Below are 15,037 nucleotides of genomic sequence, written 5' to 3' on the forward strand. Positions count from 1 at the left end.
CTACTCCCCCAGGTGGTCAGGTAGTGCAACTGCACTTACAATATAGACACATGTATATACAGATTATAATCCGGTGTGCATCACATTCACCACATTCACCCCCTGCGAAAAAAATCGAGTCCAGCGGGGGTGGTGGCTCGCAGAGTTAGTCTGTCCGGTGGATGAATTGTTCTTTTCGATCTGCAGAGCACCGGGGTTGCAGCCTCTTGCGGTGGCTGTGTGGGTGTTCAGAGCTGGGGTACGATGGCAGACTCCGGGGCGGGTCTCGTCCGAACTTTATACATCTCTGGCTCGACCAGAGACTGGGGGCGGGCTGGTTCTGGTGCGTGGAACCGGTGGGGTGAGCTGGTGGAATCGGGGGCGCAAGAGGGCGGCAGCGTAGGGAACGGGGTAAGGGGTTCCTCAGCGGGCGTGGGGGGGGGGCTGGATCCAGCGGGTGCCAGGTCCCGAAGGGATACTGTGTCCTGGCGACCGTCCGGGAACTCCACGAATGCATACTGGGGGTTGGAATGGAGGAGGCGCACCTTTTCAACAAGGGGGTCAGTTTTGTGCCCCCTGACGTGCTTCCTCAGGAGGACCGGGCCTGGTGTCCTCAGCCACGCCGGAAGTGAGACTCCCGTGGTAGTGCCCCTAGAGAAAATGAAGAGTCGCTCGTGAGGGGTTTGATTTGTAGCTGTACAGAGGAGGGATCTGATTGCGTGGAGCGCGTCTGGGAGGACTTCTTGCCATTGGGAGACTTGGAGTTTTCTAGACCGGAGGGTCAGTAGGACGGTCTTCCAGACCGTCGCGTTCTCCCTCTCCACCTGTCCGTTCCCCCTGGGGTTGTAGCTGGTAGTCCTGCTCGAGGCGATTCCCTTGTCGAGCAGGTACTGACGCAGCTCGTCGCTCATAAAGGACGAACCCCGGTCGCTGTGCACGTAGCTGGGGAAACCGAACAGGGTGAAGACACTATGCAGGGCCCTAATGACTGTGTGGGAGGTCATATCAGGGCATGGAATGGCAAAAGGGAATCGGGAGAACTCGTCGATGATGTTGAGGAAATAAATGTTCTTGTTAGTGGAGGGGAGTGGCCCTTTGAAATCGATCGCAAGGCATTCAAAGGGCCTAGAAGCCTTGACCAGGTGGGCCCTGTCTGGTCTATAGAAGTGCGGTTTGCACTCTGCACAGATCGGCCAGTCCCTGGTGACCGCTTTTACCTCCTCGTTGGAGAAAGGCAGGTTTCGGGCCCTGATGTAGTGGGCGACCCAGGTGACCCCTGGATGGCAGAGGTCAACGTGGATGGCTTTCAGACGGCTGATCTGCGCGCTGGCGCATGTCCCGCGGGATAGGGCATCCAAGGGCTCGTTGAGCTTCCCCGGTCGATATTTAATATCGTAACTATAGGTGGAGAGTTCGATCCTCCACCGAAGGATTTTATCATTTTTTATTTTGCCCCTTTGCGAGTTGTCAAACATGAAGGCAACCGATCTTTGGTCGGTGATGAGGGTGAACCTCCTACCTGCGAGGTAGTGCCTCCAGTGACGAATAGCCTCCACAATGGCTTGTGCTTCCTTTTCGACTGCCGAGTGTCGGAGTTCCAAAGCAGAGAGGGTTCGGGAGAAAAATGCGACTGGTCTCCCTGCCTGATTTAATGTGGCTGCTAGAGCTACCTCTGAGGCGTCGCTCTCAACCTGAAAGGGGGTGGATTCATCCACCGCCAGCATAGCCGCTTTGGCGATGTCCTCCTTGATGCAGTTGAAGGCCTGGCGCGCCTCAGCTGACAGGGGAAATAATGTGGCCTTAAAGAGTGGGCGGGCTTTGTCCACATATTGAGGGACCCACTGGGCGTAATAGGAAAAAAATCCCAAGCACCGTTTGAGGGCCTTGGGGCAATGAGGGAGGGGGAGTTCTAAGAGGGGGCGCATGCGGTCCGTGTCTGGGCCCAGGACTCCGTTCTCCACGACGTAGCCGAGGATGGCCAGTCTGTTTGTGCGGAAAACGCATTTCTCCTCGTTACAAGTGAGATTTAATTTCTGTGCCGATTGGAGAAAACGGTGGAGGTTGGCGTCGTGGTCCTGCTGGTCATAGCCGCAGATGGTAACATTGTCCAGTTACGGAAACGTGGCCCGCAGCCCGTACTGGTCTACCATTCGGTCCATTGCTCATTGGAACACCGAAACACCGCTAGTGACGCCGAAAGGGACCCGGAGGAAATGGAAGAGGCGGCTATCGGCCTCGAATGCCGTGTAGTGGCGGTCCTCCGGGCGGATTGGGAGATGGTGGTTTGCAGACTTCAGATCCACCGTGGAAAATAGCCGATATTGGGCGATCTGATTAACCATGTCTGCAATTCTGGGGAGGGGATACGCGTCTAGGAGCGTAAAGCGATTTATGGTCTGGCTATAGTCGACGACCATGCAATATTTTTCCCCGGTCTTGACGACCACCACCTGAGCTCTCCAGGGACGATTACTGGCCTCTATGATCCCCTCACTGAGCAGCCTTTGGACCTCCGATTGGATAAAGACCCTATCCTGTAGGCTGTATCGCCTGCTGCGAGTGGCTACTGGTTTGCAATCTGGAGTGAGATTGGCGAAGAGCGGAGGGGGCGAGATGCGCAGAGTGGCTAGGCTGCAGATAGTGAGTGGGGGCAGGGGCCCGCCGAAGCTGAGGGTGAGGTTCTTGAGGTTGCACTGGAAATCCAGGCCTAATAAGAGTGGCGCGCAGAGGTTGGGCAGGACATAAAGTTTAAATTTAGAATAACTAGCGCCTCGGATTGTGAGCGTAGCAACGGTGCGTCCTTGGATTTGGACTGAGTGGGAGCCCGAAGCGAGGGTGATAGTTTGGCTCACCGGAAAAATAGAAAGCGAACAGCGTCTTACCAGCTCTGGATGTATAAAGCTCTCGGTGCTCCCGGAGTCAAAGAGGCATGGCGTGCTGTACCCGTTGATCTGGACCTCCGCCATCGAACTCCGTAGGTGCTTGGGGCGGGATTGATCCAGGGTGACTGCGCTGAGTTGCGGGTAGTCGGCGGCTCGATCAGCTGTGCTAGAAGGGCCCCGTGATGACTGCCCTCTGAGTTCGTAGTCGTCGAGGTGAGTTTCAGAGTTTGAAGGGGATGGGTCCCAAGATGGCCGCCCCCATGAGTTGCACATGGCCGGCCGCATGGAGGAGGATTGCCAAGATGGCCGCCCCCATGAGGCGCACATGTCGGGTGGGGGCGGAGTCGGCATACAGGCTGCAGCATTTTGGGGCCTGCAGGCCTGTGAATTCAGGGAACGAGTGCTTTGAGCCGTGGGAGGGTTAGAGGCTGGGGCGAAACAAGTGCTTTGAGCCGTGGGAGAGTTAGAGGCTGGGGCTTTCTTCGCCAGACACACTCTGGCATAGTGTCCTTTTTGCCCGCAGCTGCTGCAGGTCGCGTTACGGGCCGGGCAGTGCTGCCGCGGGTGCTGGCTTTGGCCACAGAAATGGCAGGCTGGAGCAGCCGAGTAGCTGGCTGGGGCAGCAGAGTAACTGGCTGGGGCAGCTTTGGCAGCGCGGTAGCTGGGGAGCCGTGCGGCACAGGCTTGGGGGGACTGTTGGTCGGGGGTCCACGATGAGGTCGCGGGGTCAGCGGGAAACGAGGTGAGGCTGCGGAAGGAAACTTCCATAGTGGTAGCAGCCTCCACAGTAGTGTCTAAGTCCTGGGCCCCCTTTTCTAGCAGTCTTTGGTGCACATAGTTAGACCTAAGGCCCGCCACGAAAATGTCCCGCACAGCAAGCTCCCTATGTTCAGCCGCGGTAACGGCTTGATAATTACAGTAATTGGAAAGATTGTTCAATTCCCTTACAAACTCGGCTAGCGTTTCTGTAGGCTACTGATGGCGAGTCGTAAACACGTGGCGTGCATAAACCTCGTTAATGGGCCTAACGTACATTTTGTCCAATATTGCCAACGCTGCGGTGTAAGAACCGGCCGGATTCAGCTGTGTGGAGATTCTGTGGCTTACCCCCGCGTGCATTAGGCTAAATTTTTGTTCCTCCGTTGTTCCGGCGGTGCTGACTTCTGTCAGGTAGGCTTTAAAACATCTCAGCCAGTGGGAAAAAATTTCCTTAGCCTCTGCATCCTGTGGGTCGAGTTCTAGGCGTCCGGGCTTGAGGGCTGCTTCCATGGTTTCTTCGACTGTTTCCTGAGTATATTAAATTGTTGGAACCAACAATTCTATGGACACGTGCTTGTAGGATTAGAATAGCGGTTTTAATATACTCACAACAGAGCCAGCCTGTTAGCCATTGAACTTTCGGTGAAGTGGCCGGCTGACCATGTGGCACTGATCTTTATACAGCAGCTCCAGGGGGAGGAGTCCTGGGCGGAGCCAGGGGAGAAGCCCAGTACAATTCTCGAGCATTCCCAGAGCTACTCCCCCTGGTGGTCAGGTAGTGCGACTGCACTTACAATATAGACACATGTATATACAGATTATAATCCGGTGTGAATCACATTCTGGCTGGCGAGTGTGGTGTCAGCCAATCATTGGTGAGCTTTCATTGTCTGCGAGAAGCCCGTGGGGCCTCAGTAAGTGGGCCAATTAACGTTTAATAGCGTTGCCGGCCTTGCCAGCAGAGGAAATTTTTTCAGAGAATCGCACCCAATGATTACGGACAGCAAGGGAAGGTGACAGGAGTTTTAATTCTCTCTCATCGCAATCCGTAATGCCTTCAATCTATGCTCCCTGGTTTTTGATTTTCTGCTAATGGGAACAGTGTGTCCCTATCTAATTGCCTAGACCCCTCATGATTTTGAATAGCTCTGTTTGTTTCGAATCACTAGCTTTGGAGCGCAGCACCTAAGGAAGGAACCTGTTGGACTTTAACCTGGTGTTGTAAGACTTCTTAATACTATGAGCCATAGATTTGGGATTGTTGAGGGTATTGCGGTGATATGCCTATGGGCTACATCATCGATGGATGGTGTGCGACCTCCAACCAGCAGGTGACGGTACAGACACACCATGCGTGCTCTAGACCAAGGTCATGTGATCTGTGACTCCCATATAAGGGGAGACACATCTGGCCATCTTCAGAAGAAGATTGAGTGGGTAATAAGATGTACAAGTGAATGGTCAGTGCTAGGTGCAAGTTCCACAGGAATAGTTAGCAGACTCCATGATAATGTGCTCTGTATCAGATTGCTATCTTACCACACGAGACTCAATAAAAGATTCTGGTTTGGACAAGTCGAAGTGTTTGGTGGATAAAGGACCAAACACAACAGGTATAGAATTCTGCAGCATCTCACTGGCAACTGTGCACATGTTCATCACCCAGGTGGATTTAGATAAGAAATGATGGGAGGAGGAGGCTCAAGTGGAGCATGAATTGATTGGGCTGGGTGGCCTGTTCCTTTGCTGTACTGGTTTAGCACACTGGGCTAAATAGCTGCTTTTAAAGCAGACCAAGGCAGGCCAGCAGCATGGTTCAATTCCCGTACCAGCCTTCCCGAACAGGCACCAGAATGTGGTGACTAGGGGCTTTTCACAGTCACTTCATTTGAAGACTACTTGTGACAATAAGTGATTTTTATTTCATTTTCAGTGGGAGAATAATTATGGAATTTAACCCCCAATGTTTTAAAGTTAATGCATCACTTTGCTGTGTACTTAGCAGTAGATTTATACTTGCATTATTGTGATATTAAGCATTGTGTGTGTTGCAGTAGTACAGTGCAATGCAAGACAGAGTGGCACCATGACACAGTGGTTAGCACTGCTGCCTCACAGCACCAGCGACCCAGGTTCATTTCCGGCCTTGGGTGACTGTCTGTTGTCTGGTTTCTGTATGGATTTCCTCCGGATGCTCCGGTTTCCTCTCACAGTCCAAAGATGTGCAGGTTAGGTGGATTGGCATGATCAATGCGCGGGCTCAGGGGGATAGAGCAAGTGAGTGAACCTTAGTAAAGAGCTCTTTTGGAGGGTTGTTGCTGACAAGATGGGCCAAATGGCCTCATTCTGCACTGTAGGGATTCTATGGAAGTGCTGGCCGAGCCAGTGAATCCCACATCCCATGAACAAATAAAAAACAAAGAGGTTCCTTTCAAAGTCTCCCCTAATAAAATCTATTCTCTTCATATGTGCCTGTCACTCATTTTTTGCTTATGTTCATATTTCATATTTGTCAATTTAATATTTTACGTGCCATTAATTGGCCCATTTACACATTTCATCCAAATTTTTTGAAACATTTCTTGCACATTCTGCACTGAACAAATTTATGTGCAAATTAAGTGTTCTTGGAAGTTTGTAGTCATGAATCATAGAATCACTACAGTGCAGAAGGAGGCCATTCGGACCATCGAGTCTGCACTGACCCTCTGAAAGAGCACCCGACCTTGGCCCATCCCCCCACCCTATCCCCGTAACCTCACCACCCTTTTGGACACTAAGGGACAATTATGCATGGTCAATCCGCCTAACCTGCACATCTTTGGACAGTGGGACGAAACCAGAACACCCAGAGGAAACCCACGCAGACACATGGAGAATGTGCAAACTCCACCCAGTCACCCAAGGCAGGAATTGAACCCAGGTGCTAACCACTGTGCAACCGTGCCACGGAAGTATCTTCAAATCTCCATGCGCTATGTGAGGATGACGCAATTACATCAAAGAAACATTCCTATATTTAATGATTTATTGAGCTAAGTATTGTACTGCTTTGTGTATGTCTCTACAAGCCCTTAAATAAAAATAAATCAGGAATCATTTTCACCTATTCAAATCATTAGTTAATTGTTGCAGGGAGGAACTGTTATTTAACTTCTGTTTGTCTCATTGTGCACAAATTAATGGCACATTCTGGGCCCAATTTTAACTATGTGCATGAGGAAGGGGTTTGAATGGGTTAAAACCAGACCCAAAGTGTTAAAGATGGGTTAAAGACTGACAGATGGGCCTCACTGTTGTACATAATCCACCAATTTAACACTCCAAGAGCTGTCCTCACATGGAGTGGGTGTGAGGAGTTGACAGGGCTGAGGTAGAACTGGTGGGTAAAATCACTGATTGCAGAATCTGCCGTTTATATGGACTGTATCCGTATGTAATTTATGCTGTCTGTGTTTTAGTGCAGAACATCTAAATGGTCTCGAAGTTGAAAAACTATGCATGTTTATATCTTCTGTTAGTGTCTGTGTGTGTCTGTGTGCGTGTGTGTATACGTGTGCGTGTGTGTGTGCATGCGCGTGCATCTGCTTGTGCACTTGTGTGGGTATTGCATGTGTGTGTTTATGCATGCGTGTGTGTGCATGTGTGAGGGCATGCACGTGTGTGTGTGTATGCATGCATGTGAGCATGCAAGCTTGTGTGCGCTTGCATGTATGTGCATTTGTGTGTGCATGTGTGCATGCAGCATAGTTAGACACATATTCTTGGATGTATGCTCAATATGGATTGCATGTATGCAGTTTGTAGCCCAACCCAGAACTCCTGGCTCTGTGGATTCTGTGGACCAAAACTCCCACAAGGGTCAGGTGAATGCTAATCTGCAACCCAGCACCGCTGCACAGTAGCTTCACAGCTCTAGGGTCCCAGGTTCGATTCCCAGCTTGGCCCACTGTCAGTGCGGAGTCTGCACGTCTCCTGTGCCTGCGTGAGTTTCCTCTGGGTGCTCCGGTTTCCTCCCACAGTCCAAAGATGTGCGGGATTGGCCATGCTAAATTGCCCTTAGTGTCCAAAAAAAGGTTAGATGGGGTTATTGGGTTAAGGGGATAGGGTGGAGGCGTGGGTTTAAGTAGGGTGCTCTTTCCAAGGGGCGGTGCAGACAAAATGGGCCGAATGGTCTCTTTCTGCACTGTAAATTCTATGATTCTATAAACCTCCATAAAACACTAATGCACTATTATAGTGATGAGCAATCTGCCGTTTTATAGTACGCACCTATTTCTTATCCCTCTCCTCTTGCTCGCTGTGCAACAAACATTGAAATGGACGGAAGCTTTTTTTTGAAAGCAGCCGCTAGCTTTGTGGTGAATATTCTTCTTGGAAATTGACAAGCAAAGAGGAAATGATTAATGAATGCAGAGTAGAAAAACGGCACACGCTGGTGGATCTGCAGCTTGAAACAGCACAGAATGAGGGTGTCAAAGTATCAGATGGTAGCCAATTCCACCCACAGAATTATGCCTGGAAGTCTTGCAATTCCTATGGGGAAAGGGTAATTGAAGGAGGGAGCAAGGCAGATCTGTTCCCAGCTCATATATTAAATATTCCAAACAATGGACGAGCATTCATTTACAGGATGTGAGTGTGGCTGGTGAGGCCAGAATGCATCCTTATTTGCCTTTGAGAAGGTTCTGGTGAGGTGGCTTCTTGCCAATTGAGTAACTTGCTGGGCCATTTCAGAAGATAAGAGTCAACCACATTGCCGTAGGTTCACACTCACCATTACAAATGCCAGATTTATTTAATTAACTGAATTGAAACTTCCTTGGTGGGATTTCACATAATCACAAGCTGGAATTTACTGGCCGCTCCAGCCAGCGGAATCTTCCAGACCCGTCGAAGTGAACGGGAGTTCGAATGAGCTGCCACACCGGAGCTGGAAAATCCAACCCACGGAGTTCTTACAGCACAGAAAAAAGGCCATTCAGCCCATCATGTCCACACCGGCCCTCTGAATGAGCATTCTCCTTTCTTCTCCACGTAACCCTGCAAATTGTTCCTTTTCAAATACTCGTCTAATTGTATTAGAGAATTTACAGTGCAGAAGGAGGCATTCGGCCCCATCGAGTCGCACCGGCTCCTGGAAAGAGCACCCTACCCAAGGTTAACACCTCACCCTATCCCCATAACCAGTAACCCCACCCAACACTAAGGGCAATTTTGGACAATAAGGCAATTTATCACTGGCCAATCCACCTAACCTGCACATCTTTGGACTGTGGGAGGAAAACGGAGCACCCGGAGGTAACCCACGCACACACGGGGAGGATGTGCAGACTCCGCACAGACAGTGACCCAAGCCGGAATCGAACCTGGGACCCTTGAGCTGTGAAGCAATTGTGCTAACCACAATGCTACCGTGCTGGCCCCACGGAATCTTCCAGACCCGTCTAATGTGAACGGGAGTTCGAATGAGCTGCCACACCGGAGCTGGAAATCCAACCCACGGAGTCTTACAGCACAGAAAAAGCCCATTCAGCCCATCATGTCCACACCGGCCCTCTGAATGAGCATTCTCCTTTCTTCTCCACGTAACCCTGCAAATTGTTCCTTTTCAAATACTCGTCTAATTCCCTCCTGGATGCCTCGATTGAAGCTACCTCCACCCCCCTCCCAGGCAGCGCATTCCTCACCCCGAACCACTCACTGTATGAAAAGTATTTCCTCCTCTCACTTTTGCTTTCTTCGACAAAAGGTTGTGTGCTCTCATTCTGGATCCTTTCACGAGCGGGAACAGTTTTCCCCTAATCTACTCTGTCCAGACCCCTCATAGTTTTGAATACCTCTATCAAATCTCCACTCAACCTTCTCTTCTCCAAGGAAAAGAGTCCTAATCTCCCCAATCTACCTTCATAACTGACGTTTTTCATCCCTAGAATTATTCTTGCGAACCACTTCCGCACTCTCCCCGATGCACTCACATCCTTTCTAAATTGCGGTGTCCAGAATGATACACAGAACTCCAGCTGAGGTCTGACTCGTGTCAAAATGAGTTTCAATTCATGTCTCCCAATTACTAGTCCAGTAACAAAAACACTGAAGCTGTCAATCCACCATAAACCTTGCAGTGGCACCAAGATCAAACCCACCACTACCTTCTCATAGCCAACTAAGGACAGACAACGAATGGCTTGCCAATACATCTACATTCTGATTCAAGTAATTAAACTCCCTGCAGGATAACATTTGGAATAGGGGTGTGCATTTTCACAAATGGTGGGATGACATTTTTACAACTCAAGAAAAGGGGCTGGATTCTCTGATTTTGAGGTACTGTCTGGAGGAAGGGTCTGGTTTTACGACGGAAAAAATCGGCGAGGCCCCAGCACCGATCCTCCGAACAGTGAGGGGCTAGCAACTGCGTCACGTAAAACACACGGCCTTCCGGGTATAAATACCTGGAGAATTGCCGGGGTCCTCGGCCGCGTATGCGCACGGTGAAGACCTACAGCGGTCCCGCCGTGCAACATTGCGCCGGACATGCGCGGACGCAACCTGCCAGATACTACTCCCCTGGAAACCTCCTCGCCACCCCCAGGACACCCCCCACCAGTCCCCCCAGCCCTCGTCGAAGCCCCCAGGGCAGCAGCTCGGCTCCCCCCCCCCCAACTGTGGCAACGCTGGACTCAGTCCATAGCCGCCACGCCGGGTTCATAGAACATAGAACAGTACAGCACAGTACAGGCTCTTCGGCCCACTGTGTTGTGCTGACCATTTATCCTAATCTAAAATGAACCTAACCTACACCCCTTCAATTTACTGCTGTCCATGTGCCTGTCCAAGAGTCGCTTAAATGTCCCTAATGACTCTGACTCCACCACCTCAGCTGGCAGTGCATTCCATGCGCCCACCACTCTCTGTGTAAAGCACCCACCACTCTCTGTGTAAAGCACCGACCTCTGACATCTCCCCTATACCTTCCTCCAATCACCTTAGAATTATGTCCCCTCGTGACAGCCATTTCCGCCCTGGGGAAAAGTCTCTGGTGACCCACTCTATCCATGCCTCTCATCAAAGAACAAAGAACAAAGAAAAGTACAGCACAGGAACAGGCCCTTCGGCCCGCCAAGCCCATCCAAACTAAAATATTCTACACTTCCTGGGTCCATATCCCTCTATTCCCATCCTATTTATGTATTTGTCAAGATGCCCCTTAAATGTCACTATCATCCCTGCTTCCACCACCTCCTCCGGCAGCGAGTTCCAGGCACTACCCTCTGTGTAAATCACCTTGTACACCTCTATCAAATCACCTCTCTTCCTTCTTCGCTCCAGTGAGAAAAGCCCTAGCTCCCCCAACCTTTATTCATAAGACATGCCCGTCAGTCCAGGCAACATCCTGGTAAATCTCTGCACCCTCTCCAAAGCATCCACATCCTTCGTGTAATGAGGCGACCAGAACTGGACACAATATACCAAGTTTGGTTGAACCAAGGTTTTATAAAGCTGCGGCAAAACCTCGCGGCTCTTAAACGCAAACCCCCTGTTCATGAAAGCCAACACACCATATGCCTTTTGAACAACCCTATCAACCTGAGTGACAACTTTGAGGCATTTATGTACTTGGACCCCAAGATCCCTCTGTTCCTCCACACTTCCACGAATCCTGCCTTTTACCCTGTGTTCAGCATTCAAATTTGATCTTCCAAAATGAATCACTTCATATTTATCTAGATTGAACTCCATCTGCCACTTCTCAGCCCAGCTCTGCATCCTGTCAATGTCCTGTTGTAACCTGCAACAGCCCTCGACACTATCTGCAACTTCACCAACATTTGTGTCATTGGCAAACTTACCGACCCACCCTTCCACTTCCTCATCCAAGTTATTTATAAAAACCACAAAGAGCAGAGGTCCCAGAACAGACCCCTGCAGGACACCACTGGTCACCGACCTCCAGGTGGAATACTTTCCATCCACTACCATTCATTGTCTTCTTTCAGCCAGCCAATTCTGCATCCAAACAGCTAAATTTCCCTGTATCCCAGGCCTCCTGACTTTCTTAATGAGCCTACCATGGGGAACCTTATGAAATACCTTACTGAAATCCATATACACCATATCCACTGCCCGACCTTCATCAATGTATCTCATCACATCCTCAAAGAATACAATAAGGCTTGTGAGGCACGATCTGCCCCTCACAAAGCCATGCTGACTATCTTTAATCAAACTATGTTTTTCTAAATAATCATAAATCCTATCTCTCAGATTCCTTTCCAGTATTTTGCTTGCCACAGACGTAAGACTGACTGGTCTGTAATTCCCAGGGATTTCCCTATTCCCTTTCTTAAACAGGGGAACAACATTCGCGTCCTTACAAACATCCGGTACTACTCCAGTGAAGAGTGAGGATGCAAAGATCATTGCAAATGGCACAGCATTGTCCTCCCTCGCTTCCCGCAGTAACCTTTGATATATCCCGTCTGGTCCAGGGGACCTATCTGTCCTGATGCTTTTCAAAATTTCCAGCACATCCTCCTCCTTAATATCAACTTGTTCGTACCTATTAACCTGGTTCACGCTGTTCTCACGAGCAACAAGGTCCCTCTCTCTAGTGAATACTGAAGCAAAATATTCATTTAGGGCCTCCCCCACTTCCTCAGACTCCAGACATAAGTTCCCTCCACTATCCCTGATTGGCCCTACTCTCACTCTGATCCTCCTTTTATTTCTCACATAAGTGTAGAATACCTTGGTGTTTCCCCTAACCCTTTTCGCCAGTTTTCACGAAAACTGAGAGCACATGTGTCCTGCGCCGTCGGGAACGCGGTCCATCGGGGGGAGAGCATCAGGGAAGTTTGACCCACAGCCTGAGCTGAGTTTTCTGGTTTGGCAGATGCTAAAATTGCTGGATTTGTACAAAGGAATACTTAGAATATACAATGCAGAAACAAGCCATTTGGCCCACCCACCCTGCTGGTGTTTATGCCCCACACAAGTTTTCCACCACCTACATTTAGCACAATTGACATATCCTTTATTCTTTCTCCCCTTCGGTTCATCTGGTGATGGCGTGTTTCTTTTTACTCAGGGAGTGTGTGTTGCTCTGGCAACATGCATTTTTGCACGCATGTTGAAGTCTGGAGCAATGGATAATGATGGTGGAGGCTCCAATATCCTTTTACACATGGCTGTCCCATGCTTACCGCCTTGGAAGGATTTACTATTTGATACCCACATGAAAATGAAATGAAATGAAAATCGCTTATTGTCACGAGTAGGCTTCAATGAAGTTACTGTGAAAAGCCCCTAGTCGCTACATTCCGGCGCCTGTTCAGGGAGGCTGGTACGGGAAGTGAACCGTTCTGCTGGCCTGCCTTGGCCTGCTTTAAAAGTCAGCGATTTAGCCCAGTGTGCTAAACCAGCCCCATTAGTGGGGGGATGTTAATGTCACTGGATGAGTGGAGCCGCTGGTTCAAATCCCACCGTTTTAACTGGTGGGATTTAAATTCAATTATTAATCTGGGAATAATGCCATTCTCAGTGATTGAGACCATAATTATCACCCCCTGTGGTTCATTAATGTCCTTTAGGGAAGGAAATCTGCCATCCTTACCCAGTCTGGCCTACATGTGACTCCAGACCCACAGGAATATGGTTGACTCTGCACTGCCCTCTGAAATGGCCGAGCAAACCATTCATTTCAAGGGAAATTAGAAATGGACAACAAATGCTAGCCTTGCCAGTGTCGTCCGCATCCCATGAAAGAATAAAAAAGGACCTCAACTTATTGATTCGTATTATGAATACACCTTCCTTGATCGTCAGGTCCTGAGGTGGGACTTAACTCAAAGCCTTAGGATCAAGGACATACTCCATAAATGCACCTGCTATTTACCTGAACTACTCCCTGTGGAAGCAAGAGACTAGTGTTCTGCTGATCTTTGTATGTCATACAGATTCCTGGCCACAATTTCAGACTGTCTGTCTCATTGCATTTCTCCCAGTCACCAGGATCTGTGCTAGTTTTTGCATTTTTGTCTTCATATTCATGCCATTCCTCTTTAGCATGTGGAGCTCTTGCCACCCAGAAAATACTTCCTTTAAAGAATTGAGTGATTAATATCTGAAATAGTCTTCTGGGTAGAAGAGGGAGACGTAAACACTCTGGAATAATTCTAGAGCTAGTTTTAAAAAAAAACATTTATGGGTTTAGGCGTCCCGGTTGGGCCAGCATTTATTACCCATCCCTAATTGCCCTTGAACTGATTGGCTTGTGAGGCCATTTAAGAGCCAACCACATTGCTGTGTGTCTGCAGTCACATGTAGGTCATGATGTGGAGATGCCGGCGTTGGACTGGGGTGAGCACAGTAAGAAGTCTTACAACACCAGGTTAAAGTCCAACAGGTTTGATTCAAACACGAGCTTTCGGAGCACGGCTCCTTCCTCAGGTGAATGGCGAGGTATGTTCCAGAAACATTTATATAGACAAAGTCAGAGATGCTGGACAATGCTTGGAATGCAGGCATTTGCAGGTAATCAAATCATTACAGATGCAGGGAGAGGGATAATCACAGGTTGAAGAGGTGTAAATTGTCTCAAGCCCGAACAGTTGGTAGGATTTTGCAAGTCCAGGCCAGATGGTGGGGGATGGATGTAATGCGACATGAATCCAAGATCCCTGTTGAGGCCGCACTCATGCGTGCGGAACATAGCTATAAGTTTTTGCTCGGCAATTCTGCGTTGTCGCGTGTCCTGAAGACCGCCTTGGAGAACGCTTACCCGGAGATTAGAGGCTGAATGCCCTTGACTGCTGAAGTATTCCCCGACTGGAAGGGAACATTCCTGCCTGGTGATTGTTGCAAGATGCCCGTTCATTCGTTGTCGCAGTGTCTGCATGGTCTCGCCAATGTACCACGCTTCGGGACATCCTTTCCTGCAGCGTATGAGGTAGACTACATTGGTTGAGTCGCACGAGTATGTGCCGCGTACCTGGTGGGTGGTGTTACCACGTGTAATGGTGGTATCCGAGTCGATGATCTGGCATGTCTTGCAGAGATTGCCCTGGCAGGGTTGTGTGGTGTCATGGTCGCTGTTCTGAAGGCTGGGTAATCTGCTGCAAACAATGGTTTGTTTGAGGTTGCGCGGTTGTTTGAAGGCCAGTAGTGGGGGTGTGGGGATGACCTTGGCAAGATGTTCATCTTCATTGATGATGTGTTGAAGGCTGCGAAGAAGATGTCGTAATTTCTCCGCCCCAGGAAAGTACTGGACGACGAAGGGTACTCTGTCAGTGGTGTCCCGTGTGTGTCTTCTGAGGAGGTCGGTGCGGTTTTTTTGCTGTGGCGCGATGGAACTGTCGATCGATGAGTCGAGCGCCATATCCCGTTCGTACGAGAGCATCTTTCAGCATCTGTAG

This window comes from Scyliorhinus canicula, chromosome 1, assembly GCF_902713615.1.
Source record: "Scyliorhinus canicula chromosome 1, sScyCan1.1, whole genome shotgun sequence".
NCBI lineage: Eukaryota > Metazoa > Chordata > Chondrichthyes > Carcharhiniformes > Scyliorhinidae > Scyliorhinus > Scyliorhinus canicula.